The sequence below is a fragment of the Lactuca serriola genome, chromosome 1 (genome assembly GCF_051521515.1).
Source record: "Lactuca serriola cultivar US96UC23 chromosome 1, Lser_US96UC23_V15, whole genome shotgun sequence".
NCBI classification, from domain to species: Eukaryota; Viridiplantae; Streptophyta; class Magnoliopsida; order Asterales; family Asteraceae; genus Lactuca; species Lactuca serriola.
In genome coordinates this window covers 207,690,586-207,710,322 of record NC_136408.1, presented here as the reverse complement: position 1 = coordinate 207,710,322, position 19,737 = coordinate 207,690,586, and the positions used below count along the sequence as shown (strand labels likewise).

The 19,737-nt window shown below is 50.6% G+C and overlaps 59 non-coding genes across 59 annotated transcripts; all 59 read right to left on the bottom strand.

Moving 5' to 3' along the window:
* Positions 1-59: 59 nt before the first annotated feature.
* Positions 60-178, bottom strand: LOC145082810 (5S ribosomal RNA). The gene has a single exon (XR_013697313.1). It is a non-coding gene; the product is annotated as a 5S ribosomal RNA (ribosomal RNA).
* A 218-nt stretch (positions 179-396) lies between these two features.
* LOC145082322 (5S ribosomal RNA) lies at positions 397-515 on the bottom strand. Its single transcript, XR_013696845.1, has one exon. It is a non-coding gene; the product is annotated as a 5S ribosomal RNA (ribosomal RNA).
* Positions 516-733: 218 nt separating this feature from the next.
* LOC145082809 (5S ribosomal RNA) lies at positions 734-852 on the bottom strand. The gene has a single exon (XR_013697312.1). It is a non-coding gene; the product is annotated as a 5S ribosomal RNA (ribosomal RNA).
* A 217-nt stretch (positions 853-1,069) lies between these two features.
* On the bottom strand, positions 1,070-1,188 carry LOC145082321 (5S ribosomal RNA). The gene has a single exon (XR_013696844.1). It is a non-coding gene; the product is annotated as a 5S ribosomal RNA (ribosomal RNA).
* Positions 1,189-1,407: 219 nt separating this feature from the next.
* On the bottom strand, positions 1,408-1,526 carry LOC145082320 (5S ribosomal RNA). Its single transcript, XR_013696843.1, has one exon. It is a non-coding gene; the product is annotated as a 5S ribosomal RNA (ribosomal RNA).
* Positions 1,527-1,744: 218 nt separating this feature from the next.
* Positions 1,745-1,863, bottom strand: LOC145082318 (5S ribosomal RNA). Its single transcript, XR_013696842.1, has one exon. It is a non-coding gene; the product is annotated as a 5S ribosomal RNA (ribosomal RNA).
* Positions 1,864-2,081: 218 nt separating this feature from the next.
* Positions 2,082-2,200, bottom strand: LOC145082317 (5S ribosomal RNA). The gene has a single exon (XR_013696841.1). It is a non-coding gene; the product is annotated as a 5S ribosomal RNA (ribosomal RNA).
* Positions 2,201-2,417: 217 nt separating this feature from the next.
* LOC145083308 (5S ribosomal RNA) lies at positions 2,418-2,536 on the bottom strand. Its single transcript, XR_013697784.1, has one exon. It is a non-coding gene; the product is annotated as a 5S ribosomal RNA (ribosomal RNA).
* Positions 2,537-2,755: 219 nt separating this feature from the next.
* Positions 2,756-2,874, bottom strand: LOC145082315 (5S ribosomal RNA). The gene has a single exon (XR_013696839.1). It is a non-coding gene; the product is annotated as a 5S ribosomal RNA (ribosomal RNA).
* Positions 2,875-3,092: 218 nt separating this feature from the next.
* Positions 3,093-3,211, bottom strand: LOC145082314 (5S ribosomal RNA). Its single transcript, XR_013696838.1, has one exon. It is a non-coding gene; the product is annotated as a 5S ribosomal RNA (ribosomal RNA).
* A 217-nt stretch (positions 3,212-3,428) lies between these two features.
* Positions 3,429-3,547, bottom strand: LOC145082313 (5S ribosomal RNA). Its single transcript, XR_013696837.1, has one exon. It is a non-coding gene; the product is annotated as a 5S ribosomal RNA (ribosomal RNA).
* Positions 3,548-3,766: 219 nt separating this feature from the next.
* LOC145082312 (5S ribosomal RNA) lies at positions 3,767-3,885 on the bottom strand. Its single transcript, XR_013696836.1, has one exon. It is a non-coding gene; the product is annotated as a 5S ribosomal RNA (ribosomal RNA).
* A 217-nt stretch (positions 3,886-4,102) lies between these two features.
* Positions 4,103-4,221, bottom strand: LOC145084672 (5S ribosomal RNA). Its single transcript, XR_013699107.1, has one exon. It is a non-coding gene; the product is annotated as a 5S ribosomal RNA (ribosomal RNA).
* A 218-nt stretch (positions 4,222-4,439) lies between these two features.
* On the bottom strand, positions 4,440-4,558 carry LOC145082311 (5S ribosomal RNA). Its single transcript, XR_013696835.1, has one exon. It is a non-coding gene; the product is annotated as a 5S ribosomal RNA (ribosomal RNA).
* Positions 4,559-4,775: 217 nt separating this feature from the next.
* LOC145082808 (5S ribosomal RNA) lies at positions 4,776-4,894 on the bottom strand. The gene has a single exon (XR_013697310.1). It is a non-coding gene; the product is annotated as a 5S ribosomal RNA (ribosomal RNA).
* A 218-nt stretch (positions 4,895-5,112) lies between these two features.
* On the bottom strand, positions 5,113-5,231 carry LOC145084632 (5S ribosomal RNA). The gene has a single exon (XR_013699070.1). It is a non-coding gene; the product is annotated as a 5S ribosomal RNA (ribosomal RNA).
* Positions 5,232-5,449: 218 nt separating this feature from the next.
* Positions 5,450-5,568, bottom strand: LOC145082806 (5S ribosomal RNA). The gene has a single exon (XR_013697308.1). It is a non-coding gene; the product is annotated as a 5S ribosomal RNA (ribosomal RNA).
* Positions 5,569-5,785: 217 nt separating this feature from the next.
* On the bottom strand, positions 5,786-5,904 carry LOC145082310 (5S ribosomal RNA). Its single transcript, XR_013696834.1, has one exon. It is a non-coding gene; the product is annotated as a 5S ribosomal RNA (ribosomal RNA).
* A 218-nt stretch (positions 5,905-6,122) lies between these two features.
* LOC145082309 (5S ribosomal RNA) lies at positions 6,123-6,241 on the bottom strand. The gene has a single exon (XR_013696833.1). It is a non-coding gene; the product is annotated as a 5S ribosomal RNA (ribosomal RNA).
* A 218-nt stretch (positions 6,242-6,459) lies between these two features.
* On the bottom strand, positions 6,460-6,578 carry LOC145082308 (5S ribosomal RNA). The gene has a single exon (XR_013696832.1). It is a non-coding gene; the product is annotated as a 5S ribosomal RNA (ribosomal RNA).
* Positions 6,579-6,796: 218 nt separating this feature from the next.
* Positions 6,797-6,915, bottom strand: LOC145082307 (5S ribosomal RNA). The gene has a single exon (XR_013696831.1). It is a non-coding gene; the product is annotated as a 5S ribosomal RNA (ribosomal RNA).
* A 217-nt stretch (positions 6,916-7,132) lies between these two features.
* LOC145082805 (5S ribosomal RNA) lies at positions 7,133-7,251 on the bottom strand. The gene has a single exon (XR_013697307.1). It is a non-coding gene; the product is annotated as a 5S ribosomal RNA (ribosomal RNA).
* A 218-nt stretch (positions 7,252-7,469) lies between these two features.
* Positions 7,470-7,588, bottom strand: LOC145082306 (5S ribosomal RNA). The gene has a single exon (XR_013696830.1). It is a non-coding gene; the product is annotated as a 5S ribosomal RNA (ribosomal RNA).
* Positions 7,589-7,806: 218 nt separating this feature from the next.
* LOC145082804 (5S ribosomal RNA) lies at positions 7,807-7,925 on the bottom strand. Its single transcript, XR_013697306.1, has one exon. It is a non-coding gene; the product is annotated as a 5S ribosomal RNA (ribosomal RNA).
* A 217-nt stretch (positions 7,926-8,142) lies between these two features.
* LOC145082304 (5S ribosomal RNA) lies at positions 8,143-8,261 on the bottom strand. Its single transcript, XR_013696828.1, has one exon. It is a non-coding gene; the product is annotated as a 5S ribosomal RNA (ribosomal RNA).
* A 219-nt stretch (positions 8,262-8,480) lies between these two features.
* Positions 8,481-8,599, bottom strand: LOC145082302 (5S ribosomal RNA). The gene has a single exon (XR_013696827.1). It is a non-coding gene; the product is annotated as a 5S ribosomal RNA (ribosomal RNA).
* Positions 8,600-8,817: 218 nt separating this feature from the next.
* Positions 8,818-8,936, bottom strand: LOC145082301 (5S ribosomal RNA). The gene has a single exon (XR_013696826.1). It is a non-coding gene; the product is annotated as a 5S ribosomal RNA (ribosomal RNA).
* A 218-nt stretch (positions 8,937-9,154) lies between these two features.
* Positions 9,155-9,273, bottom strand: LOC145082300 (5S ribosomal RNA). Its single transcript, XR_013696825.1, has one exon. It is a non-coding gene; the product is annotated as a 5S ribosomal RNA (ribosomal RNA).
* A 217-nt stretch (positions 9,274-9,490) lies between these two features.
* LOC145082299 (5S ribosomal RNA) lies at positions 9,491-9,609 on the bottom strand. Its single transcript, XR_013696824.1, has one exon. It is a non-coding gene; the product is annotated as a 5S ribosomal RNA (ribosomal RNA).
* A 219-nt stretch (positions 9,610-9,828) lies between these two features.
* LOC145082298 (5S ribosomal RNA) lies at positions 9,829-9,947 on the bottom strand. The gene has a single exon (XR_013696823.1). It is a non-coding gene; the product is annotated as a 5S ribosomal RNA (ribosomal RNA).
* A 218-nt stretch (positions 9,948-10,165) lies between these two features.
* Positions 10,166-10,284, bottom strand: LOC145082297 (5S ribosomal RNA). The gene has a single exon (XR_013696822.1). It is a non-coding gene; the product is annotated as a 5S ribosomal RNA (ribosomal RNA).
* Positions 10,285-10,501: 217 nt separating this feature from the next.
* On the bottom strand, positions 10,502-10,620 carry LOC145082296 (5S ribosomal RNA). The gene has a single exon (XR_013696821.1). It is a non-coding gene; the product is annotated as a 5S ribosomal RNA (ribosomal RNA).
* A 219-nt stretch (positions 10,621-10,839) lies between these two features.
* Positions 10,840-10,958, bottom strand: LOC145082295 (5S ribosomal RNA). Its single transcript, XR_013696820.1, has one exon. It is a non-coding gene; the product is annotated as a 5S ribosomal RNA (ribosomal RNA).
* Positions 10,959-11,175: 217 nt separating this feature from the next.
* LOC145084670 (5S ribosomal RNA) lies at positions 11,176-11,294 on the bottom strand. Its single transcript, XR_013699105.1, has one exon. It is a non-coding gene; the product is annotated as a 5S ribosomal RNA (ribosomal RNA).
* A 220-nt stretch (positions 11,295-11,514) lies between these two features.
* On the bottom strand, positions 11,515-11,633 carry LOC145082294 (5S ribosomal RNA). The gene has a single exon (XR_013696819.1). It is a non-coding gene; the product is annotated as a 5S ribosomal RNA (ribosomal RNA).
* Positions 11,634-11,851: 218 nt separating this feature from the next.
* Positions 11,852-11,970, bottom strand: LOC145082292 (5S ribosomal RNA). Its single transcript, XR_013696817.1, has one exon. It is a non-coding gene; the product is annotated as a 5S ribosomal RNA (ribosomal RNA).
* A 217-nt stretch (positions 11,971-12,187) lies between these two features.
* On the bottom strand, positions 12,188-12,306 carry LOC145082291 (5S ribosomal RNA). Its single transcript, XR_013696816.1, has one exon. It is a non-coding gene; the product is annotated as a 5S ribosomal RNA (ribosomal RNA).
* A 219-nt stretch (positions 12,307-12,525) lies between these two features.
* On the bottom strand, positions 12,526-12,644 carry LOC145082290 (5S ribosomal RNA). The gene has a single exon (XR_013696815.1). It is a non-coding gene; the product is annotated as a 5S ribosomal RNA (ribosomal RNA).
* A 217-nt stretch (positions 12,645-12,861) lies between these two features.
* On the bottom strand, positions 12,862-12,980 carry LOC145084669 (5S ribosomal RNA). The gene has a single exon (XR_013699104.1). It is a non-coding gene; the product is annotated as a 5S ribosomal RNA (ribosomal RNA).
* Positions 12,981-13,198: 218 nt separating this feature from the next.
* On the bottom strand, positions 13,199-13,317 carry LOC145082289 (5S ribosomal RNA). Its single transcript, XR_013696814.1, has one exon. It is a non-coding gene; the product is annotated as a 5S ribosomal RNA (ribosomal RNA).
* A 217-nt stretch (positions 13,318-13,534) lies between these two features.
* LOC145082288 (5S ribosomal RNA) lies at positions 13,535-13,653 on the bottom strand. The gene has a single exon (XR_013696813.1). It is a non-coding gene; the product is annotated as a 5S ribosomal RNA (ribosomal RNA).
* Positions 13,654-13,870: 217 nt separating this feature from the next.
* On the bottom strand, positions 13,871-13,989 carry LOC145084550 (5S ribosomal RNA). The gene has a single exon (XR_013698992.1). It is a non-coding gene; the product is annotated as a 5S ribosomal RNA (ribosomal RNA).
* A 218-nt stretch (positions 13,990-14,207) lies between these two features.
* LOC145082286 (5S ribosomal RNA) lies at positions 14,208-14,326 on the bottom strand. The gene has a single exon (XR_013696812.1). It is a non-coding gene; the product is annotated as a 5S ribosomal RNA (ribosomal RNA).
* Positions 14,327-14,543: 217 nt separating this feature from the next.
* LOC145082803 (5S ribosomal RNA) lies at positions 14,544-14,662 on the bottom strand. Its single transcript, XR_013697304.1, has one exon. It is a non-coding gene; the product is annotated as a 5S ribosomal RNA (ribosomal RNA).
* Positions 14,663-14,880: 218 nt separating this feature from the next.
* Positions 14,881-14,999, bottom strand: LOC145082285 (5S ribosomal RNA). Its single transcript, XR_013696811.1, has one exon. It is a non-coding gene; the product is annotated as a 5S ribosomal RNA (ribosomal RNA).
* Positions 15,000-15,217: 218 nt separating this feature from the next.
* LOC145082802 (5S ribosomal RNA) lies at positions 15,218-15,336 on the bottom strand. The gene has a single exon (XR_013697303.1). It is a non-coding gene; the product is annotated as a 5S ribosomal RNA (ribosomal RNA).
* A 217-nt stretch (positions 15,337-15,553) lies between these two features.
* On the bottom strand, positions 15,554-15,672 carry LOC145082284 (5S ribosomal RNA). The gene has a single exon (XR_013696810.1). It is a non-coding gene; the product is annotated as a 5S ribosomal RNA (ribosomal RNA).
* A 217-nt stretch (positions 15,673-15,889) lies between these two features.
* LOC145082283 (5S ribosomal RNA) lies at positions 15,890-16,008 on the bottom strand. The gene has a single exon (XR_013696809.1). It is a non-coding gene; the product is annotated as a 5S ribosomal RNA (ribosomal RNA).
* Positions 16,009-16,226: 218 nt separating this feature from the next.
* Positions 16,227-16,345, bottom strand: LOC145082282 (5S ribosomal RNA). Its single transcript, XR_013696808.1, has one exon. It is a non-coding gene; the product is annotated as a 5S ribosomal RNA (ribosomal RNA).
* A 217-nt stretch (positions 16,346-16,562) lies between these two features.
* Positions 16,563-16,681, bottom strand: LOC145082280 (5S ribosomal RNA). Its single transcript, XR_013696806.1, has one exon. It is a non-coding gene; the product is annotated as a 5S ribosomal RNA (ribosomal RNA).
* A 217-nt stretch (positions 16,682-16,898) lies between these two features.
* On the bottom strand, positions 16,899-17,017 carry LOC145084549 (5S ribosomal RNA). The gene has a single exon (XR_013698991.1). It is a non-coding gene; the product is annotated as a 5S ribosomal RNA (ribosomal RNA).
* A 218-nt stretch (positions 17,018-17,235) lies between these two features.
* Positions 17,236-17,354, bottom strand: LOC145082279 (5S ribosomal RNA). The gene has a single exon (XR_013696805.1). It is a non-coding gene; the product is annotated as a 5S ribosomal RNA (ribosomal RNA).
* A 217-nt stretch (positions 17,355-17,571) lies between these two features.
* Positions 17,572-17,690, bottom strand: LOC145082800 (5S ribosomal RNA). Its single transcript, XR_013697301.1, has one exon. It is a non-coding gene; the product is annotated as a 5S ribosomal RNA (ribosomal RNA).
* Positions 17,691-17,908: 218 nt separating this feature from the next.
* LOC145082278 (5S ribosomal RNA) lies at positions 17,909-18,027 on the bottom strand. Its single transcript, XR_013696804.1, has one exon. It is a non-coding gene; the product is annotated as a 5S ribosomal RNA (ribosomal RNA).
* A 218-nt stretch (positions 18,028-18,245) lies between these two features.
* LOC145082799 (5S ribosomal RNA) lies at positions 18,246-18,364 on the bottom strand. The gene has a single exon (XR_013697300.1). It is a non-coding gene; the product is annotated as a 5S ribosomal RNA (ribosomal RNA).
* Positions 18,365-18,581: 217 nt separating this feature from the next.
* Positions 18,582-18,700, bottom strand: LOC145082277 (5S ribosomal RNA). Its single transcript, XR_013696803.1, has one exon. It is a non-coding gene; the product is annotated as a 5S ribosomal RNA (ribosomal RNA).
* Positions 18,701-18,917: 217 nt separating this feature from the next.
* On the bottom strand, positions 18,918-19,036 carry LOC145082276 (5S ribosomal RNA). The gene has a single exon (XR_013696801.1). It is a non-coding gene; the product is annotated as a 5S ribosomal RNA (ribosomal RNA).
* Positions 19,037-19,254: 218 nt separating this feature from the next.
* LOC145083882 (5S ribosomal RNA) lies at positions 19,255-19,373 on the bottom strand. The gene has a single exon (XR_013698343.1). It is a non-coding gene; the product is annotated as a 5S ribosomal RNA (ribosomal RNA).
* A 217-nt stretch (positions 19,374-19,590) lies between these two features.
* On the bottom strand, positions 19,591-19,709 carry LOC145082275 (5S ribosomal RNA). Its single transcript, XR_013696800.1, has one exon. It is a non-coding gene; the product is annotated as a 5S ribosomal RNA (ribosomal RNA).
* Positions 19,710-19,737: the final 28 nt, after the last annotated feature.

Here is a 19,737-nt window from a genome sequence, read left to right as displayed (position 1 = left end):
AAGAAAGAAAAAAAAAACGCACCTAAAACCTAAAAAAACGCAAACGGGCAACGAAAAAGGGGGTGCAACACGAGGACTTCCCAGGGGGTCACCCATCCTAGTACTACTCTCGCCCAAGCACGCTTAACTACGGAGTTCTGATGGGATCCGGTGCATTAGTGCTGGTATGATCGCACCCGAAATACTATCCATGCTTATTGTTTTTATGTCTTACAAGACGCAGAACGTCGTTTGCTTTCGAACGCGAGGCGTGGGACCCACGTGAGGGATCGGCTCCGTTCGGGAAACGCGGAAACAATCAACGATGAACCGGATGCCGCCCGAGCATAGACATAGCAAGAAAGAAAAAAAAAACGCACCTAAAACCTAAAAAAACGCAAACGGGCAACGAAAAAGGGGGTGCAACACGAGGACTTCCCAGGGGGTCACCCATCCTAGTACTACTCTCGCCCAAGCACGCTTAACTGCGGAGTTCTGATGGGATCCGGTGCATTAGTGCTGGTATGATCGCACCCGAAATACTATCCATGCTTATTGTTTTTATGTCTTACAAGACGCAGAACGTCGTTTGCTTTCGTACGCGAGGCCTGGGACCCACGTGAGGGATCGGCTCCGTTCGGGAAACGCGGAAACAATCAACGATGAACCGGATGCCGCCCGAGCATAGACATAGCAAGAAAGAAAAAAAAAACGCACCTAAAACCTAAAAAAACGCAAACGGGCAACGAAAAAGGGGGTGCAACACGAGGACTTCCCAGGGGGTCACCCATCCTAGTACTACTCTCGCCCAAGCACGCTTAACTACGGAGTTCTGATGGGATCCGGTGCATTAGTGCTGGTATGATCGCACCCGAAATACTATCCATGCTTATTGTTTTTATGTCTTACAAGACGCAGAACGTCGTTTGCTTTCGAACGCGAGGCGTGGGACCCACGTGAGGGATCGGCTCCGTTCGGGAAACGCGGAAACAATCAACGATGAACCGGATGCCGCCCGAGCATAGACATAGCAAGAAAGAAAAAAAAACGCACCTAAAACCTAAAAAAACGCAAACGGGCAACGAAAAAGGGGGTGCAACACGAGGACTTCCCAGGGGGTCACCCATCCTAGTACTACTCTCGCCCAAGCACGCTTAACTGCGGAGTTCTGATGGGATCCGGTGCATTAGTGCTGGTATGATCGCACCCGAAATACTATCCATGCTTATTGTTTTTATGTCTTACAAGACGCAGAACGTCGTTTGCTTTCGTACGCGAGGCGTGGGACCCACGTGAGGGATCGGCTCCGTTCGGGAAACGCGGAAACAATCAACGATGAACCGGATGCCGCCCGAGCATAGACATAGCAAGAAAGAAAAAAAAAAACGCACCTAAAACCTAAAAAAACGCAAACGGGCAACGAAAAAAGGGGTGCAACACGAGGACTTCCCAGGGGGTCACCCATCCTAGTACTACTCTCGCCCAAGCACGCTTAACTGCGGAGTTCTGATGGGATCCGGTGCATTAGTGCTGGTATGATCGCACCCGAAATACTATCCATGCTTATTGTTTTTATGTCTTACAAGACGCAGAACGTCGTTTGCTTTCGTACGCGAGGCGTGGGACCCACGTGAGGGATCGGCTCCGTTCGGGAAACGCGGAAACAATCAACGATGAACCGGATGCCGCCCGAGCATAGACATAGCAAGAAAGAAAAAAAAAACGCACCTAAAACCTAAAAAAACGCAAACGGGCAACGAAAAAGGGGGTGCAACACGAGGACTTCCCAGGGGGTCACCCATCCTAGTACTACTCTCGCCCAAGCACGCTTAACTGCGGAGTTCTGATGGGATCCGGTGCATTAGTGCTGGTATGATCGCACCCGAAATACTATCCATGCTTATTGTTTTTATGTCTTACAAGACGCAGAACGTCGTTTGCTTTCGAACGCGAGGCGTGGGACCCACGTGAGGGATCGGCTCCGTTCGGGAAACGCGGAAACAATCAACGATGAACCGGATGCCGCCCGAGCATAGACATAGCAAGAAAGAAAAAAAAAACGCACCTAAAACCTAAAAAAACGCAAACGGGCAACGAAAAAGGGGGTGCAACACGAGGACTTCCCAGGGGGTCACCCATCCTAGTACTACTCTCGCCCAAGCACGCTTAACTGCGGAGTTCTGATGGGATCCGGTGCATTAGTGCTGGTATGATCGCACCCGAAATACTATCCATGCTTATTGTTTTTATGTCTTACAAGACGCAGAACGTCGTTTGCTTTCGTACGCGAGGCGTGGGACCCACGTGAGGGATCGGCTCCGTTCGGGAAACGCGGAAACAATCAACGATGAACCGGATGCCGCCCGAGCATAGACATAGCAAGAAAGAAAAAAAAACGCACCTAAAACCTAAAAAAACGCAAACGGGCAACGAAAAAGGGGGTGCAACACGAGGACTTCCCAGGGGGTCACCCATCCTAGTACTACTCTCGCCCAAGCACGCTTAACTGCGGAGTTCTGATGGGATCCGGTGCATTAGTGCTGGTATGATCGCACACGAAATACTATCCATGCTTATTGTTTTTATGTCTTACAAGACGCAGAACGTCGTTTGCTTTCGAACGCGAGGCGTGGGACCCACGTGAGGGATCGGCTCCGTTCGGGAAACGCGGAAACAATCAACGATGAACCGGATGCCGCCCGAGCATAGACATAGCAAGAAAGAAAAAAAAAAACGCACCTAAAACCTAAAAAAACGCAAACGGGCAACGAAAAAGGGGGTGCAACACGAGGACTTCCCAGGGGGTCACCCATCCTAGTACTACTCTCGCCCAAGCACGCTTAACTGCGGAGTTCTGATGGGATCCGGTGCATTAGTGCTGGTATGATCGCACCCGAAATACTATCCATGCTTATTGTTTTTATGTCTTACAAGACGCAGAACGTCGTTTGCTTTCGTACGCGAGGCGTGGGACCCACGTGAGGGATCGGCTCCGTTCGGGAAACGCGGAAACAATCAACGATGAACCGGATGCCGCCCGAGCATAGACATAGCAAGAAAGAAAAAAAAAACGCACCTAAAACCTAAAAAAACGCAAACGGGCAACGAAAAAGGGGGTGCAACACGAGGACTTCCCAGGGGGTCACCCATCCTAGTACTACTCTCGCCCAAGCACGCTTAACTGCGGAGTTCTGATGGGATCCGGTGCATTAGTGCTGGTATGATCGCACCCGAAATACTATCCATGCTTATTGTTTTTATGTCTTACAAGACGCAGAACGTCGTTTGCTTTCGAACGCGAGGCGTGGGACCCACGTGAGGGATCGGCTCCGTTCGGGAAACGCGGAAACAATCAACGATGAACCGGATGCCGCCCGAGCATAGACATAGCAAGAAAGAAAAAAAAACGCGCCTAAAACCTAAAAAAACGCAAACGGGCAACGAAAAAGGGGGTGCAACACGAGGACTTCCCAGGGGGTCACCCATCCTAGTACTACTCTCGCCCAAGCACGCTTAACTGCGGAGTTCTGATGGGATCCGGTGCATTAGTGCTGGTATGATCGCACCCGAAATACTATCCATGCTTATTGTTTTTATGTCTTACAAGACGCAGAACGTCGTTTGCTTTCGAACGCGAGGCGTGGGACCCACGTGAGGGATCGGCTCCGTTCGGGAAACGCGGAAACAATCAACGATGAACCGGATGCCGCCCGAGCATAGACATAGCAAGAAAGAAAAAAAAAAACGCACCTAAAACCTAAAAAAACGCAAACGGGCAACGAAAAAGGGGGTGCAACACGAGGACTTCCCAGGGGGTCACCCATCCTAGTACTACTCTCGCCCAAGCACGCTTAACTGCGGAGTTCTGATGGGATCCGGTGCATTAGTGCTGGTATGATCGCACCCGAAATACTATCCATGCTTATTGTTTTTATGTCTTACAAGACGCAGAACGTCGTTTGCTTTCGAACGCGAGGCGTGGGACCACGTGAGGGATCGGCTCCGTTCGGGAAACGCGGAAACAATCAACGATGAACCGGATGCCGCCCGAGCATAGACATAGCAAGAAAGAAAAAAAAAACGCACCTAAAACCTAAAAAAATGCAAACGGGCAACGAAAAAGGGGGTGCAACACGAAGACTTCCCAGGGGGTCACCCATCCTAGTACTACTCTCGCCCAAGCACGCTTAACTGCGGAGTTCTGATGGGATCCGGTGCATTAGTGCTGGTATGATCGCACACGAAATACTATCCATGCTTATTGTTTTTATGTCTTACAAGACGCAGAACGTCGTTTGCTTTCGAACGCGAGGCGTGGGACCCACGTGAGGGATCGGCTCCGTTCGGGAAACGCGGAAACAATCAACGATGAACCGGATGCCGCCCGAGCATAGACATAGCAAGAAAGAAAAAAAAAACGCACCTAAAACCTAAAAAAACGCAAACGGGCAACGAAAAAGGGGGTGCAACACGAGGACTTCCCAGGGGGTCACCCATCCTAGTACTACTCTCGCCCAAGCACGCTTAACTGCGGAGTTCTGATGGGATCCGGTGCATTAGTGCTGGTATGATCGCACCCGAAATACTATCCATGCTTATTGTTTTTATGTCTTACAAGACGCAGAACGTCGTTTGCTTTCGAACGCGAGGCGTGGGACCCACGTGAGGGATCGGCTCCGTTCGGGAAACGCGGAAACAATCAACGATGAACCGGATGCCGCCCGAGCATAGACATAGCAAGAAAGAAAAAAATACGCGCCTAAAACCTAAAAAAACGCAAACGGGCAACGAAAAAGGGGGTGCAACACGAGGACTTCCCAGGGGGTCACCCATCCTAGTACTACTCTCGCCCAAGCACGCTTAACTACGGAGTTCTGATGGGATCCGGTGCATTAGTGCTGGTATGATCGCACCCGAAATACTATCCATGCTTATTGTTTTTATGTCTTACAAGACGCAGAACGTCGTTTGCTTTCGAACGCGAGGCGTGGGACCCACGTGAGGGATCGGCTCCGTTCGGGAAACGCGGAAACAATCAACGATGAACCGGATGCCGCCCGAGCATAGACATAGCAAGAAAGAAAAAAAAAACGCACCTAAAACCTAAAAAAACGCAAACGGGCAACGAAAAAGGGGGTGCAACACGAGGACTTCCCAGGGGGTCACCCATCCTAGTACTACTCTCGCCCAAGCACGCTTAACTGCGGAGTTCTGATGGGATCCGGTGCATTAGTGTTGGTATGATCGCACCCGAAATACTATCCATGCTTATTGTTTTTATGTCTTACAAGACGCAGAACGTCGTTTGCTTTCGTACGCGAGGCCTGGGACCCACGTGAGGGATCGGCTCCGTTCGGGAAACGCGGAAACAATCAACGATGAACCGGATGCCGCCCGAGCATAGACATAGCAAGAAAGAAAAAAAAAACGCACCTAAAACCTAAAAAAACGCAAACGGGCAACGAAAAAGGGGGTGCAACACGAGGACTTCCCAGGGGGTCACCCATCCTAGTACTACTCTCGCCCAAGCACGCTTAACTACGGAGTTCTGATGGGATCCGGTGCATTAGTGCTGGTATGATCGCACCCGAAATACTATCCATGCTTATTGTTTTTATGTCTTACAAGACGCAGAACGTCGTTTGCTTTCGAACGCGAGGCGTGGGACCCACGTGAGGGATCGGCTCCGTTCGGGAAACGCGGAAACAATCAACGATGAACCGGATGCCGCCCGAGCATAGACATAGCAAGAAAGAAAAAAAAACGCACCTAAAACCTAAAAAAACGCAAACGGGCAACGAAAAAGGGGGTGCAACACGAGGACTTCCCAGGGGGTCACCCATCCTAGTACTACTCTCGCCCAAGCACGCTTAACTGCGGAGTTCTGATGGGATCCGGTGCATTAGTGCTGGTATGATCGCACCCGAAATACTATCCATGCTTATTGTTTTTATGTCTTACAAGACGCAGAACGTCGTTTGCTTTCGTACGCGAGGCGTGGGACCCACGTGAGGGATCGGCTCCGTTCGGGAAACGCGGAAACAATCAACGATGAACCGGATGCCGCCCGAGCATAGACATAGCAAGAAAGAAAAAAAAAACGCACCTAAAACCTAAAAAAACGCAAACGGGCAACGAAAAAAGGGGTGCAACACGAGGACTTCCCAGGGGGTCACCCATCCTAGTACTACTCTCGCCCAAGCACGCTTAACTGCGGAGTTCTGATGGGATCCGGTGCATTAGTGCTGGTATGATCGCACCCGAAATACTATCCATGCTTATTGTTTTTATGTCTTACAAGACGCAGAACGTCGTTTGCTTTCGTACGCGAGGCGTGGGACCCACGTGAGGGATCGGCTCCGTTCGGGAAACGCGGAAACAATCAACGATGAACCGGATGCCGCCCGAGCATAGACATAGCAAGAAAGAAAAAAAAAACGCACCTAAAACCTAAAAAAACGCAAACGGGCAACTAAAAAGGGGGTGCAACACGAGGACTTCCCAGGGGGTCACCCATCCTAGTACTACTCTCGCCCAAGCACGCTTAACTGCGGAGTTCTGATGGGATCCGGTGCATTAGTGCTGGTATGATCGCACCCGAAATACTATCCATGCTTATTGTTTTTATGTCTTACAAGACGCAGAACGTCGTTTGCTTTCGTACGCGAGGCGTGGGACCCACGTGAGGGATCGGCTCCGTTCGGGAAACGCGGAAACAATCAACGATGAACCGGATGCCGCCCGAGCATAGACATAGCAAGAAAGAAAAAAAAAACGCACCTAAAACCTAAAAAAACGCAAACGGGCAACGAAAAAGGGGGTGCAACACGAGGACTTCCCAGGGGGTCACCCATCCTAGTACTACTCTCGCCCAAGCACGCTTAACTGCGGAGTTCTGATGGGATCCGGTGCATTAGTGCTGGTATGATCGCACCCGAAATACTATCCATGCTTATTGTTTTTATGTCTTACAAGACGCAGAACGTCGTTTGCTTTCGAACGCGAGGCGTGGGTCCCACGTGAGGGATCGGCTCCGTTCGGGAAACGCGGAAACAATCAACGATGAACCGGATGCCGCCCGAGCATAGACATAGCAAGAAAGAAAAAAATACGCGCCTAAAACCTAAAAAAACGCAAACGGGCAACGAAAAAGGGGGTGCAACACGAGGACTTCCCAGGGGGTCACCCATCCTAGTACTACTCTCGCCCAAGCACGCTTAACTACGGAGTTCTGATGGGATCCGGTGCATTAGTGCTGGTATGATCGCACCCGAAATACTATCCATGCTTATTGTTTTTATGTCTTACAAGACGCAGAACGTCGTTTGCTTTCGAACGCGAGGCGTGGGACCCACGTGAGGGATCGGCTCCGTTCGGGAAACGCGGAAACAATCAACGATGAACCGGATGCCGCCCGAGCATAGACATAGCAAGAAAGAAAAAAAAAACGCACCTAAAACCTAAAAAAACGCAAACGGGCAACGAAAAAGGGGGTGCAACACGAGGACTTCCCAGGGGGTCACCCATCCTAGTACTACTCTCGCCCAAGCACGCTTAACTGCGGAGTTCTGATGGGATCCGGTGCATTAGTGCTGGTATGATCGCACCCGAAATACTATCCATGCTTATTGTTTTTATGTCTTACAAGACGCAGAACGTCGTTTGCTTTCGTACGCGAGGCCTGGGACCCACGTGAGGGATCGGCTCCGTTCGGGAAACGCGGAAACAATCAACGATGAACCGGATGCCGCCCGAGCATAGACATAGCAAGAAAGAAAAAAAAAACGCACCTAAAACCTAAAAAAACGCAAACGGGCAACGAAAAAGGGGGTGCAACACGAGGACTTCCCAGGGGGTCACCCATCCTAGTACTACTCTCGCCCAAGCACGCTTAACTACGGAGTTCTGATGGGATCCGGTGCATTAGTGCTGGTATGATCGCACCCGAAATACTATCCATGCTTATTGTTTTTATGTCTTACAAGACGCAGAACGTCGTTTGCTTTCGAACGCGAGGCGTGGGACCCACGTGAGGGATCGGCTCCGTTCGGGAAACGCGGAAACAATCAACGATGAACCGGATGCCGCCCGAGCATAGACATAGCAAGAAAGAAAAAAAAACGCACCTAAAACCTAAAAAAACGCAAACGGGCAACGAAAAAGGGGGTGCAACACGAGGACTTCCCAGGGGGTCACCCATCCTAGTACTACTCTCGCCCAAGCACGCTTAACTGCGGAGTTCTGATGGGATCCGGTGCATTAGTGCTGGTATGATCGCACCCGAAATACTATCCATGCTTATTGTTTTTATGTCTTACAAGACGCAGAACGTCGTTTGCTTTCGTACGCGAGGCGTGGGACCCACGTGAGGGATCGGCTCCGTTCGGGAAACGCGGAAACAATCAACGATGAACCGGATGCCGCCCGAGCATAGACATAGCAAGAAAGAAAAAAAAAAACGCACCTAAAACCTAAAAAAACGCAAACGGGCAACGAAAAAAGGGGTGCAACACGAGGACTTCCCAGGGGGTCACCCATCCTAGTACTACTCTCGCCCAAGCACGCTTAACTGCGGAGTTCTGATGGGATCCGGTGCATTAGTGCTGGTATGATCGCACCCGAAATACTATCCATGCTTATTGTTTTTATGTCTTACAAGACGCAGAACGTCGTTTGCTTTCGTACGCGAGGCGTGGGACCCACGTGAGGGATCGGCTCCGTTCGGGAAACGCGGAAACAATCAACGATGAACCGGATGCCGCCCGAGCATAGACATAGCAAGAAAGAAAAAAAAAACGCACCTAAAACCTAAAAAAACGCAAACGGGCAACTAAAAAGGGGGTGCAACACGAGGACTTCCCAGGGGGTCACCCATCCTAGTACTACTCTCGCCCAAGCACGCTTAACTGCGGAGTTCTGATGGGATCCGGTGCATTAGTGCTGGTATGATCGCACCCGAAATACTATCCATGCTTATTGTTTTTATGTCTTACAAGACGCAGAACGTCGTTTGCTTTCGAACGCGAGGCGTGGGACCCACGTGAGGGATCGGCTCCGTTCGGGAAACGCGGAAACAATCAACGATGAACCGGATGCCGCCCGAGCATAGACATAGCAAGAAAGAAAAAAAAAACGCACCTAAAACCTAAAAAAACGCAAACGGGCAACGAAAAAGGGGGTGCAACACGAGGACTTCCCAGGGGGTCACCCATCCTAGTACTACTCTCGCCCAAGCACGCTTAACTGCGGAGTTCTGATGGGATCCGGTGCATTAGTGCTGGTATGATCGCACCCGAAATACTATCCATGCTTATTGTTTTTATGTCTTACAAGACGCAGAACGTCGTTTGCTTTCGTACGCGAGGCGTGGGACCCACGTGAGGGATCGGCTCCGTTCGGGAAACGCGGAAACAATCAACGATGAACCGGATGCCGCCCGAGCATAGACATAGCAAGAAAGAAAAAAAAACGCACCTAAAACCTAAAAAAACGCAAACGGGCAACGAAAAAGGGGGTGCAACACGAGGACTTCCCAGGGGGTCACCCATCCTAGTACTACTCTCGCCCAAGCACGCTTAACTGCGGAGTTCTGATGGGATCCGGTGCATTAGTGCTGGTATGATCGCACCCGAAATACTATCCATGCTTATTGTTTTTATGTCTTACAAGACGCAGAACGTCGTTTGCTTTCGAACGCGAGGCGTGGGACCCACGTGAGGGATCGGCTCCGTTCGGGAAACGCGGAAACAATCAACGATGAACCGGATGCCGCCCGAGCATAGACATAGCAAGAAAGAAAAAAAAAAACGCACCTAAAACCTAAAAAAACGCAAACGGGCAACGAAAAAGGGGGTGCAACACGAGGACTTCCCAGGGGGTCACCCATCCTAGTACTACTCTCGCCCAAGCACGCTTAACTGCGGAGTTCTGATGGGATCCGGTGCATTAGTGCTGGTATGATCGCACCCGAAATACTATCCATGCTTATTGTTTTTATGTCTTACAAGACGCAGAACGTCGTTTGCTTTCGTACGCGAGGCGTGGGACCCACGTGAGGGATCGGCTCCGTTCGGGAAACGCGGAAACAATCAACGATGAACCGGATGCCGCCCGAGCATAGACATAGCAAGAAAGAAAAAAAAAACGCACCTAAAACCTAAAAAAACGCAAACGGGCAACGAAAAAGGGGGTGCAACACGAGGACTTCCCAGGGGGTCACCCATCCTAGTACTACTCTCGCCCAAGCACGCTTAACTGCGGAGTTCTGATGGGATCCGGTGCATTAGTGCTGGTATGATCGCACCCGAAATACTATCCATGCTTATTGTTTTTATGTCTTACAAGACGCAGAACGTCGTTTGCTTTCGAACGCGAGGCGTGGGACCCACGTGAGGGATCGGCTCCGTTCGGGAAACGCGGAAACAATCAACGATGAACCGGATGCCGCCCGAGCATAGAGATAGCAAGAAAGAAAAAAAAACGCGCCTAAAACCTAAAAAAACGCAAACGGGCAACGAAAAAGGGGGTGCAACACGAGGACTTCCCAGGGGGTCACCCATCCTAGTACTACTCTCGCCCAAGCACGCTTAACTGCGGAGTTCTGATGGGATCCGGTGCATTAGTGCTGGTATGATCGCACCCGAAATACTATCCATGCTTATTGTTTTTATGTCTTACAAGACGCAGAACGTCGTTTGCTTTCGAACGCGAGGCGTGGGACCCACGTGAGGGATCGGCTCCGTTCGGGAAACGCGGAAACAATCAACGATGAACCGGATGCCGCCCGAGCATAGACATAGCAAGAAAGAAAAAAAAAAACGCACCTAAAACCTAAAAAAACGCAAACGGGCAACGAAAAAGGGGGTGCAACACGAGGACTTCCCAGGGGGTCACCCATCCTAGTACTACTCTCGCCCAAGCACGCTTAACTGCGGAGTTCTGATGGGATCCGGTGCATTAGTGCTGGTATGATCGCACCCGAAATACTATCCATGCTTATTGTTTTTATGTCTTACAAGACGCAGAACGTCGTTTGCTTTCGAACGCGAGGCGTGGGACCACGTGAGGGATCGGCTCCGTTCGGGAAACGCGGAAACAATCAACGATGAACCGGATGCCGCCCGAGCATAGACATAGCAAGAAAGAAAAAAAAAACGCACCTAAAACCTAAAAAAATGCAAACGGGCAACGAAAAAGGGGGTGCAACACGAAGACTTCCCAGGGGGTCACCCATCCTAGTACTACTCTCGCCCAAGCACGCTTAACTGCGGAGTTCTGATGGGATCCGGTGCATTAGTGCTGGTATGATCGCACACGAAATACTATCCATGCTTATTGTTTTTATGTCTTACAAGACGCAGAACGTCGTTTGCTTTCGAACGCGAGGCGTGGGACCCACGTGAGGGATCGGCTCCGTTCGGGAAACGCGGAAACAATCAACGATGAACCGGATGCCGCCCGAGCATAGACATAGCAAGAAAGAAAAAAAAAAAACGCACCTAAAACCTAAAAAAACGCAAACGGGCAACGAAAAAGGGGGTGCAACACGAGGACTTCCCAGGGGGTCACCCATCCTAGTACTACTCTCGCCCAAGCACGCTTAACTGCGGAGTTCTGATGGGATCCGGTGCATTAGTGCTGGTATGATCGCACCCGAAATACTATCCATGCTTATTGTTTTTATGTCTTACAAGACGCAGAACGTCGTTTGCTTTCGTACGCGAGGCGTGGGACCCACGTGAGGGATCGGCTCCGTTCGGGAAACGCGGAAACAATCAACGATGAACCGGATGCCGCCCGAGCATAGACATAGCAAGAAAGAAAAAAAAAACGCACCTAAAACCTAAAAAAACGCAAACGGGCAACGAAAAAGGGGGTGCAACACGAGGACTTCCCAGGGGGTCACCCATCCTAGTACTACTCTCGCCCAAGCACGCTTAACTGCGGAGTTCTGATGGGATCCGGTGCATTAGTGCTGGTATGATCGCACCCGAAATACTATCCATGCTTATTGTTTTTATGTCTTACAAGACGCAGAACGTCGTTTGCTTTCGAACGCGAGGCGTGGGACCCACGTGAGGGATCGGCTCCGTTCGGGAAACGCGGAAACAATCAACGATGAACCGGATGCCGCCCGAGCATAGACATAGCAAGAAAGAAAAAAAAACGCGCCTAAAACCTAAAAAAACGCAAACGGGCAACGAAAAAGGGGGTGCAACACGAGGACTTCCCAGGGGGTCACCCATCCTAGTACTACTCTCGCCCAAGCACGCTTAACTGCGGAGTTCTGATGGGATCCGGTGCATTAGTGCTGGTATGATCGCACCCGAAATACTATCCATGCTTATTGTTTTTATGTCTTACAAGACGCAGAACGTCGTTTGCTTTCGAACGCGAGGCGTGGGACCCACGTGAGGGATCGGCTCCGTTCGGGAAACGCGGAAACAATCAACGATGAACCGGATGCCGCCCGAGCATAGACATAGCAAGAAAGAAAAAAAAAAACGCACCTAAAACCTAAAAAAACGCAAACGGGCAACGAAAAAGGGGGTGCAACACGAGGACTTCCCAGGGGGTCACCCATCCTAGTACTACTCTCGCCCAAGCACGCTTAACTGCGGAGTTCTGATGGGATCCGGTGCATTAGTGCTGGTATGATCGCACCCGAAATACTATCCATGCTTATTGTTTTTATGTCTTACAAGACGCAGAACGTCGTTTGCTTTCGAACGCGAGGCGTGGGACCACGTGAGGGATCGGCTCCGTTCGGGAAACGCGGAAACAATCAACGATGAACCGGATGCCGCCCGAGCATAGACATAGCAAGAAAGAAAAAAAAAACGCACCTAAAACCTAAAAAAATGCAAACGGGCAACGAAAAAGGGGGTGCAACACGAAGACTTCCCAGGGGGTCACCCATCCTAGTACTACTCTCGCCCAAGCACGCTTAACTGCGGAGTTCTGATGGGATCCGGTGCATTAGTGCTGGTATGATCGCACACGAAATACTATCCATGCTTATTGTTTTTATGTCTTACAAGACGCAGAACGTCGTTTGCTTTCGAACGCGAGGCGTGGGACCCACGTGAGGGATCGGCTCCGTTCGGGAAACGCGGAAACAATCAACGATGAACCGGATGCCGCCCGAGCATAGACATAGCAAGAAAGAAAAAAAAAACGCACCTAAAACCTAAAAAAACGCAAACGGGCAACGAAAAAGGGGGTGCAACACGAGGACTTCCCAGGGGGTCACCCATCCTAGTACTACTCTCGCCCAAGCACGCTTAACTGCGGAGTTCTGATGGGATCCGGTGCATTAGTGCTGGTATGATCGCACCCGAAATACTATCCATGCTTATTGTTTTTATGTCTTACAAGACGCAGAACGTCGTTTGCTTTCGAACGCGAGGCGTGGGACCCACGTGAGGGATCGGCTCCGTTCGGGAAACGCGGAAACAATCAACGATGAACCGGATGCCGCCCGAGCATAGACATAGCAAGAAAGAAAAAAATACGCGCCTAAAACCTAAAAAAACGCAAACGGGCAACGAAAAAGGGGGTGCAACACGAGGACTTCCCAGGGGGTCACCCATCCTAGTACTACTCTCGCCCAAGCACGCTTAACTGCGGAGTTCTGATGGGATCCGGTGCATTAGTGCTGGTATGATCGCACCCGAAATACTATCCATGCTTATTGTTTTTATGTCTTACAAGACGCAGAACGTCGTTTGCTTTCGAACGCGAGGCGTGGGACCACGTGAGGGATCGGCTCCGTTCGGGAAACGCGGAAACAATCAACGATGAACCGGATGCCGCCCGAGCATAGACATAGCAAGAAAGAAAAAAAAAACGCACCTAAAACCTAAAAAAACGCAAACGGGCAACGAAAAAGGGGGTGCAACACGAGGACTTCCCAGGGGGTCACCCATCCTAGTACTACTCTCGCCCAAGCACGCTTAACTGCGGATTTCTGATGGGATCCGGTGCATTAGTGCTGGTATGATCGCACCCGAAATACTATCCATGCTTATTGTTTTTATGTCTTACAAGACGCAGAACGTCGTTTGCTTTCGAACGCGAGGCGTGGGACCCACGTGAGGGATCGGCTCCGTTCGGGAAACGCGGAAACAATCAACGATGAACCGGATGCCGCCCGAGCATAGACATAGCAAGAAAGAAAAAAAAAACGCACCTAAAACCTAAAAAAACGCAAACGGGCAACGAAAAAGGGGGTGCAACACGAGGACTTCCCAGGGGGTCACCCATCCTAGTACTACTCTCGCCCAAGCACGCTTAACTGCGGAGTTCTGATGGGATCCGGTGCATTAGTGCTGGTATGATCGCACCCGAAATAATATCCATGCTTATTGTTTTTATGTCTTACAAGACGCAGAACGTCGTTTGCTTTCTTACGCGAGGCGTGGGACCCACGTGAGGGATCGGCTCCGTTCGGGAAACGCGGAAACAATCAACGATGAACCGGATGCCGCCCGAGCATAGACATAGCAAGAAAGAAAAAAAAACGCACCTAAAACCTAAAAAAACGCAAACGGGCAACGAAAAAGGGGGTGCAACACGAGGACTTCCCAGGGGGTCACCCATCCTAGTACTACTCTCGCCCAAGCACGCTTAACTACGGAGTTCTGATGGGATCCGGTGCATTAGTGCTGGTATGATCGCACCCGAAATACTATCCATGCTTATTGTTTTTATGTCTTACAAGACGCAGAACGTCGTTTGCTTTCGAACGCGAGGCGTGGGACCCACGTGAGGGATCGGCTCCGTTCGGGAAACGCGGAAACAATCAACGATGAACCGGATGCCGCCCGAGCATAGACATAGCAAGAAAGAAAAAAAAAACGCACCTAAAACCTAAAAAAACGCAAACGGGCAACGAAAAAGGGGGTGCAACACGAGGACTTCCCAGGGGGTCACCCATCCTAGTACTACTCTCGCCCAAGCACGCTTAACTGCGGAGTTCTGATGGGATCCGGTGCATTAGTGCTGGTATGATCGCACCCGAAATACTATCCATGCTTATTGTTTTTATGTCTTACAAGACGCAGAACGTCGTTTGCTTTCGTACGCGAGGCGTGGGACCCACGTGAGGGATCGGCTCCGTTCGGGAAACGCGGAAACAATCAACGATGAACCGGATGCCGCCCGAGCATAGACATAGCAAGAAAGAAAAAAAAAACGCACCTAAAACCTAAAAAAACGCAAACGGGCAACGAAAAAGGGGGTGCAACACGAGGACTTCCCAGGGGGTCACCCATCCTAGTACTACTCTCGCCCAAGCACGCTTAACTACGGAGTTCTGATGGGATCCGGTGCATTAGTGCTGGTATGATCGCACCCGAAATACTATCCATGCTTATTGTTTTTATGTCTTACAAGACGCAGAACGTCGTTTGCTTTCGTACGCGGGGCGTGGGACCCACGTGAGGGATCGGCTCCGTTCGGGAAACGCGGAAACAATCAACGATGAACCGGATGCCGCCCGAGCATAGACATAGCAAGAAAGAAAAAAAAACGCAACTAAAACCTAAAAAAACGCAAACGGGCAACGAAAAAGGGGGTGCAACACGAGGACTTCCCAGGGGGTCACCCATCCTAGTACTACTCTCGCCCAAGCACGCTTAACTGCGGAGTTCTGATGGGATCCGGTGCATTAGTGCTGGTATGATCGCACCCGAAATACTATCCATGCTTATTGTTTTTATGTCTTACAAGACGCAGAACGTCGTTTGCTTTCGAACGCGAGGCGTGGGACCCACGTGAGGGATCGGCTCCGTTCGGGAAACGCGGAAACAATCAACGATGAACCGGATGCCGCCCGAGCATAGACATAGCAAGAAAGAAAAAAAAACGCACCTAAAACCTAAAAAAACGCAAACGGGCAACGAAAAAGGGGGTGCAACACGAGGACTTCCCAGGGGGTCACCCATCCTAGTACTACTCTCGCCCAAGCACGCTTAACTGCGGAGTTCTGATGGGATCCGGTGCATTAGTGCTGGTATGATCGCACCCGAAATACTATCCATGCTTATTGTTTTTATGTCTTACAAGACGCAGAACGTCGTTTGCTTTCGAACGCGAGGCGTGGGACCCACGTGAGGGATCGGCTCCGTTCGGGAAACGCGGAAACAATCAACGATGAACCGGATGCCGCCCGAGCATAGACATAGCAAGAAAGAAAAAAAAAACGCACCTAAAACCTAAAAAAACGCAAACGGGCAACGAAAAAGGGGGTGCAACACGAGGACTTCCCAGGGGGTCACCCATCCTAGTACTACTCTCGCCCAAGCACGCTTAACTGCGGAGTTCTGATGGGATCCGGTGCATTAGTGCTGGTATGATCGCACCCGAAATACTATCCATGCTTATTGTTTTTATGTCTTACAAGACGCAGAACGTCGTTTGCTTTCGAACGCGAGGCGTGGGACCCACGTGAGGGATCGGCTCCGTTCGGGAAACGCGGAAACAATCAACGATGAACCGGATGCCGCCCGAGCATAGACATAGCAAGAAAGAAAAAAATACGCGCCTAAAACCTAAAAAAACGCAAACGGGCAACGAAAAAGGGGGTGCAACACGAGGACTTCCCAGGGGGTCACCCATCCTAGTACTACTCTCGCCCAAGCACGCTTAACTGCGGAGTTCTGATGGGATCCGGTGCATTAGTGCTGGTATGATCGCACCCGAAATACTATCCATGCTTATTGTTTTTATGTCTTACAAGACGCAGAACGTCGTTTGCTTTCGAACGCGAGGCGTGGGACCACGTGAGGGATCGGCTCCGTTCGGGAAACGCGGAAACAATCAACGATGAACCGGATGCCGCCCGAGCATAGACATAGCAAGAAAGAAAAAAAAAACGCACCTAAAACCTAAAAAAACGCAAACGGGCAACGAAAAAGGGGGTGCAACACGAGGACTTCCCAGGGGGTCACCCATCCTAGTACTACTCTCGCCCAAGCACGCTTAACTGCGGATTTCTGATGGGATCCGGTGCATTAGTGCTGGTATGATCGCACCCGAAATACTATCCATGCTTATTGTTTTTATGTCTTACAAGACGCAGAACGTCGTTTGCTTTCGAACGCGAGGCGTGGGACCCACGTGAGGGATCGGCTCCGTTCGGGAAACGCGGAAACAATCAACGATGAACCGGATGCCGCCCGAGCATAGACATAGCAAGAAAGAAAAAAAAAACGCACCTAAAACCTAAAAAAACGCAAACGGGCAACGAAAAAGGGGGTGCAACACGAGGACTTCCCAGGGGGTCACCCATCCTAGTACTACTCTCGCCCAAGCACGCTTAACTGCGGAGTTCTGATGGGATCCGGTGCATTAGTGCTGGTATGATCGCACCCGAAATAATATCCATGCTTATTGTTTTTATGTCTTACAAGACGCAGAACGTCGTTTGCTTTCTTACGCGAGGCGTGGGACCCACGTGAGGGATCGGCTCCGTTCGGGAAACGCGGAAACAATCAACGATGAACCGGATGCCGCCCGAGCATAGACATAGCAAGAAAGAAAAAAAAACGCACCTAAAACCTAAAAAAACGCAAACGGGCAACGAAAAAGGGGGTGCAACACGAGGACTTCCCAGGGGGTCACCCATCCTAGTACTACTCTCGCCCAAGCACGCTTAACTACGGAGTTCTGATGGGATCCGGTGCATTAGTGCTGGTATGATCGCACCCGAAATACTATCCATGCTTATTGTTTTTATGTCTTACAAGACGCAGAACGTCGTTTGCTTTCGAACGCGAGGCGTGGGACCCACGTGAGGGATCGGCTCCGTTCGGGAAACGCGGAAACAATCAACGATGAACCGGATGCCGCCCGAGCATAGACATAGCAAGAAAGAAAAAAAAAACGCACCTAAAACCTAAAAAAACGCAAACGGGCAACGAAAAAGGGGGTGCAACACGAGGACTTCCCAGGGGGTCACCCATCCTAGTACTACTCTCGCCCAAGCACGCTTAACTGCGGAGTTCTGATGGGATCCGGTGCATTAGTGCTGGTATGATCGCACCCGAAATACTATCCATGCTTATTGTTTTTATGTCTTACAAGACGCAGAACGTCGTTTGCTTTCGTACGCGAGGCGTGGGACCCACGTGAGGGATCGGCTCCGTTCGGGAAACGCGGAAACAATCAACGATGAACCGGATGCCGCCCGAGCATAGACATAGCAAGAAAGAAAAAAAAAACGCACCTAAAACCTAAAAAAACGCAAACGGGCAACGAAAAAGGGGGTGCAACACGAGGACTTCCCAGGGGGTCACCCATCCTAGTACTACTCTCGCCCAAGCACGCTTAACTACGGAGTTCTGATGGGATCCGGTGCATTAGTGCTGGTATGATCGCACCCGAAATACTATCCATGCTTATTGTTTTTATGTCTTACAAGACGCAGAACGTCGTTTGCTTTCGTACGCGGGGCGTGGGACCCACGTGAGGGATCGGCTCCGTTCGGGAAACGCGGAAACAATCAACGATGAACCGGATGCCGCCCGAGCATAGACATAGCAAGAAAGAAAAAAAAACGCAACTAAAACCTAAAAAAACGCAAACGGGCAACGAAAAAGGGGGTGCAACACGAGGACTTCCCAGGGGGTCACCCATCCTAGTACTACTCTCGCCCAAGCACGCTTAACTGCGGAGTTCTGATGGGATCCGGTGCATTAGTGCTGGTATGATCGCACCCGAAATACTATCCATGCTTATTGTTTTTATGTCTTACAAGACGCAGAACGTCGTTTGCTTTCGAACGCGAGGCGTGGGACCCACGTGAGGGATCGGCTCCGTTCGGGAAACGCGGAAACAATCAACGATGAACCGGATGCCGCCCGAGCATAGACATAGCAAGAAAGAAAAAAAAACGCACCTAAAACCTAAAAAAACGCAAACGGGCAACGAAAAAGGGGGTGCAACACGAGGACTTCCCAGGGGGTCACCCATCCTAGTACTACTCTCGCCCAAGCACGCTTAACTGCGGAGTTCTGATGGGATCCGGTGCATTAGTGCTGGTATGATCGCACCCGAAATACTATCCATGCTTATTGTTTTTATGTCTTACAAGACGCAGAACGTCGTTTGCTTTCGAACGCGAGGCGTGGGACCCACGTGAGGGATCGGCTCCGTTCGGGAAACGCGGAAACAATCAACGATGAACCGGATGCCGCCCGAGCATAGACATAGCAAGAAAGAAAAAAAAAACGCACCTAAAACCTAAAAAAACGCAAACGGGCAACGAAAAAGGGGGTGCAACACGAGGACTTCCCAGGGGGTCACCCATCCTAGTACTACTCTCGCCCAAGCACGCTTACCTGCGGAGTTCTGATGGGATCCGGTGCATTAGTGCTGGTATGATCGCACCCGAAATACTATCCATGCTTATTGTTTTTATGTCTTACAAGACGCAGAACGTCGTTTGCTTTCGTACGCGAGGCGTGGGACCCACGTGAGGGATCGGCTCCGTTCGGGAAACGCGGAAACAATCAACGATGAACCGGATGCCGCCCGAGCATAGACATAGCAAGAAAGAAAAAAAAACGCACCTAAAACCTAAAAAAACGCAAACGGGCAACGAAAAAGGGGGTGCAACACGAGGACTTCCCAGGGGGTCACCCATCCTAGTACTACTCTCGCCCAAGCACGCTTAACTGCGGAGTTCTGATGGGATCCGGTGCATTAGTGCTGGTATGATCGCACCCGAAATACTATCCATGCTTATTGTTTTTA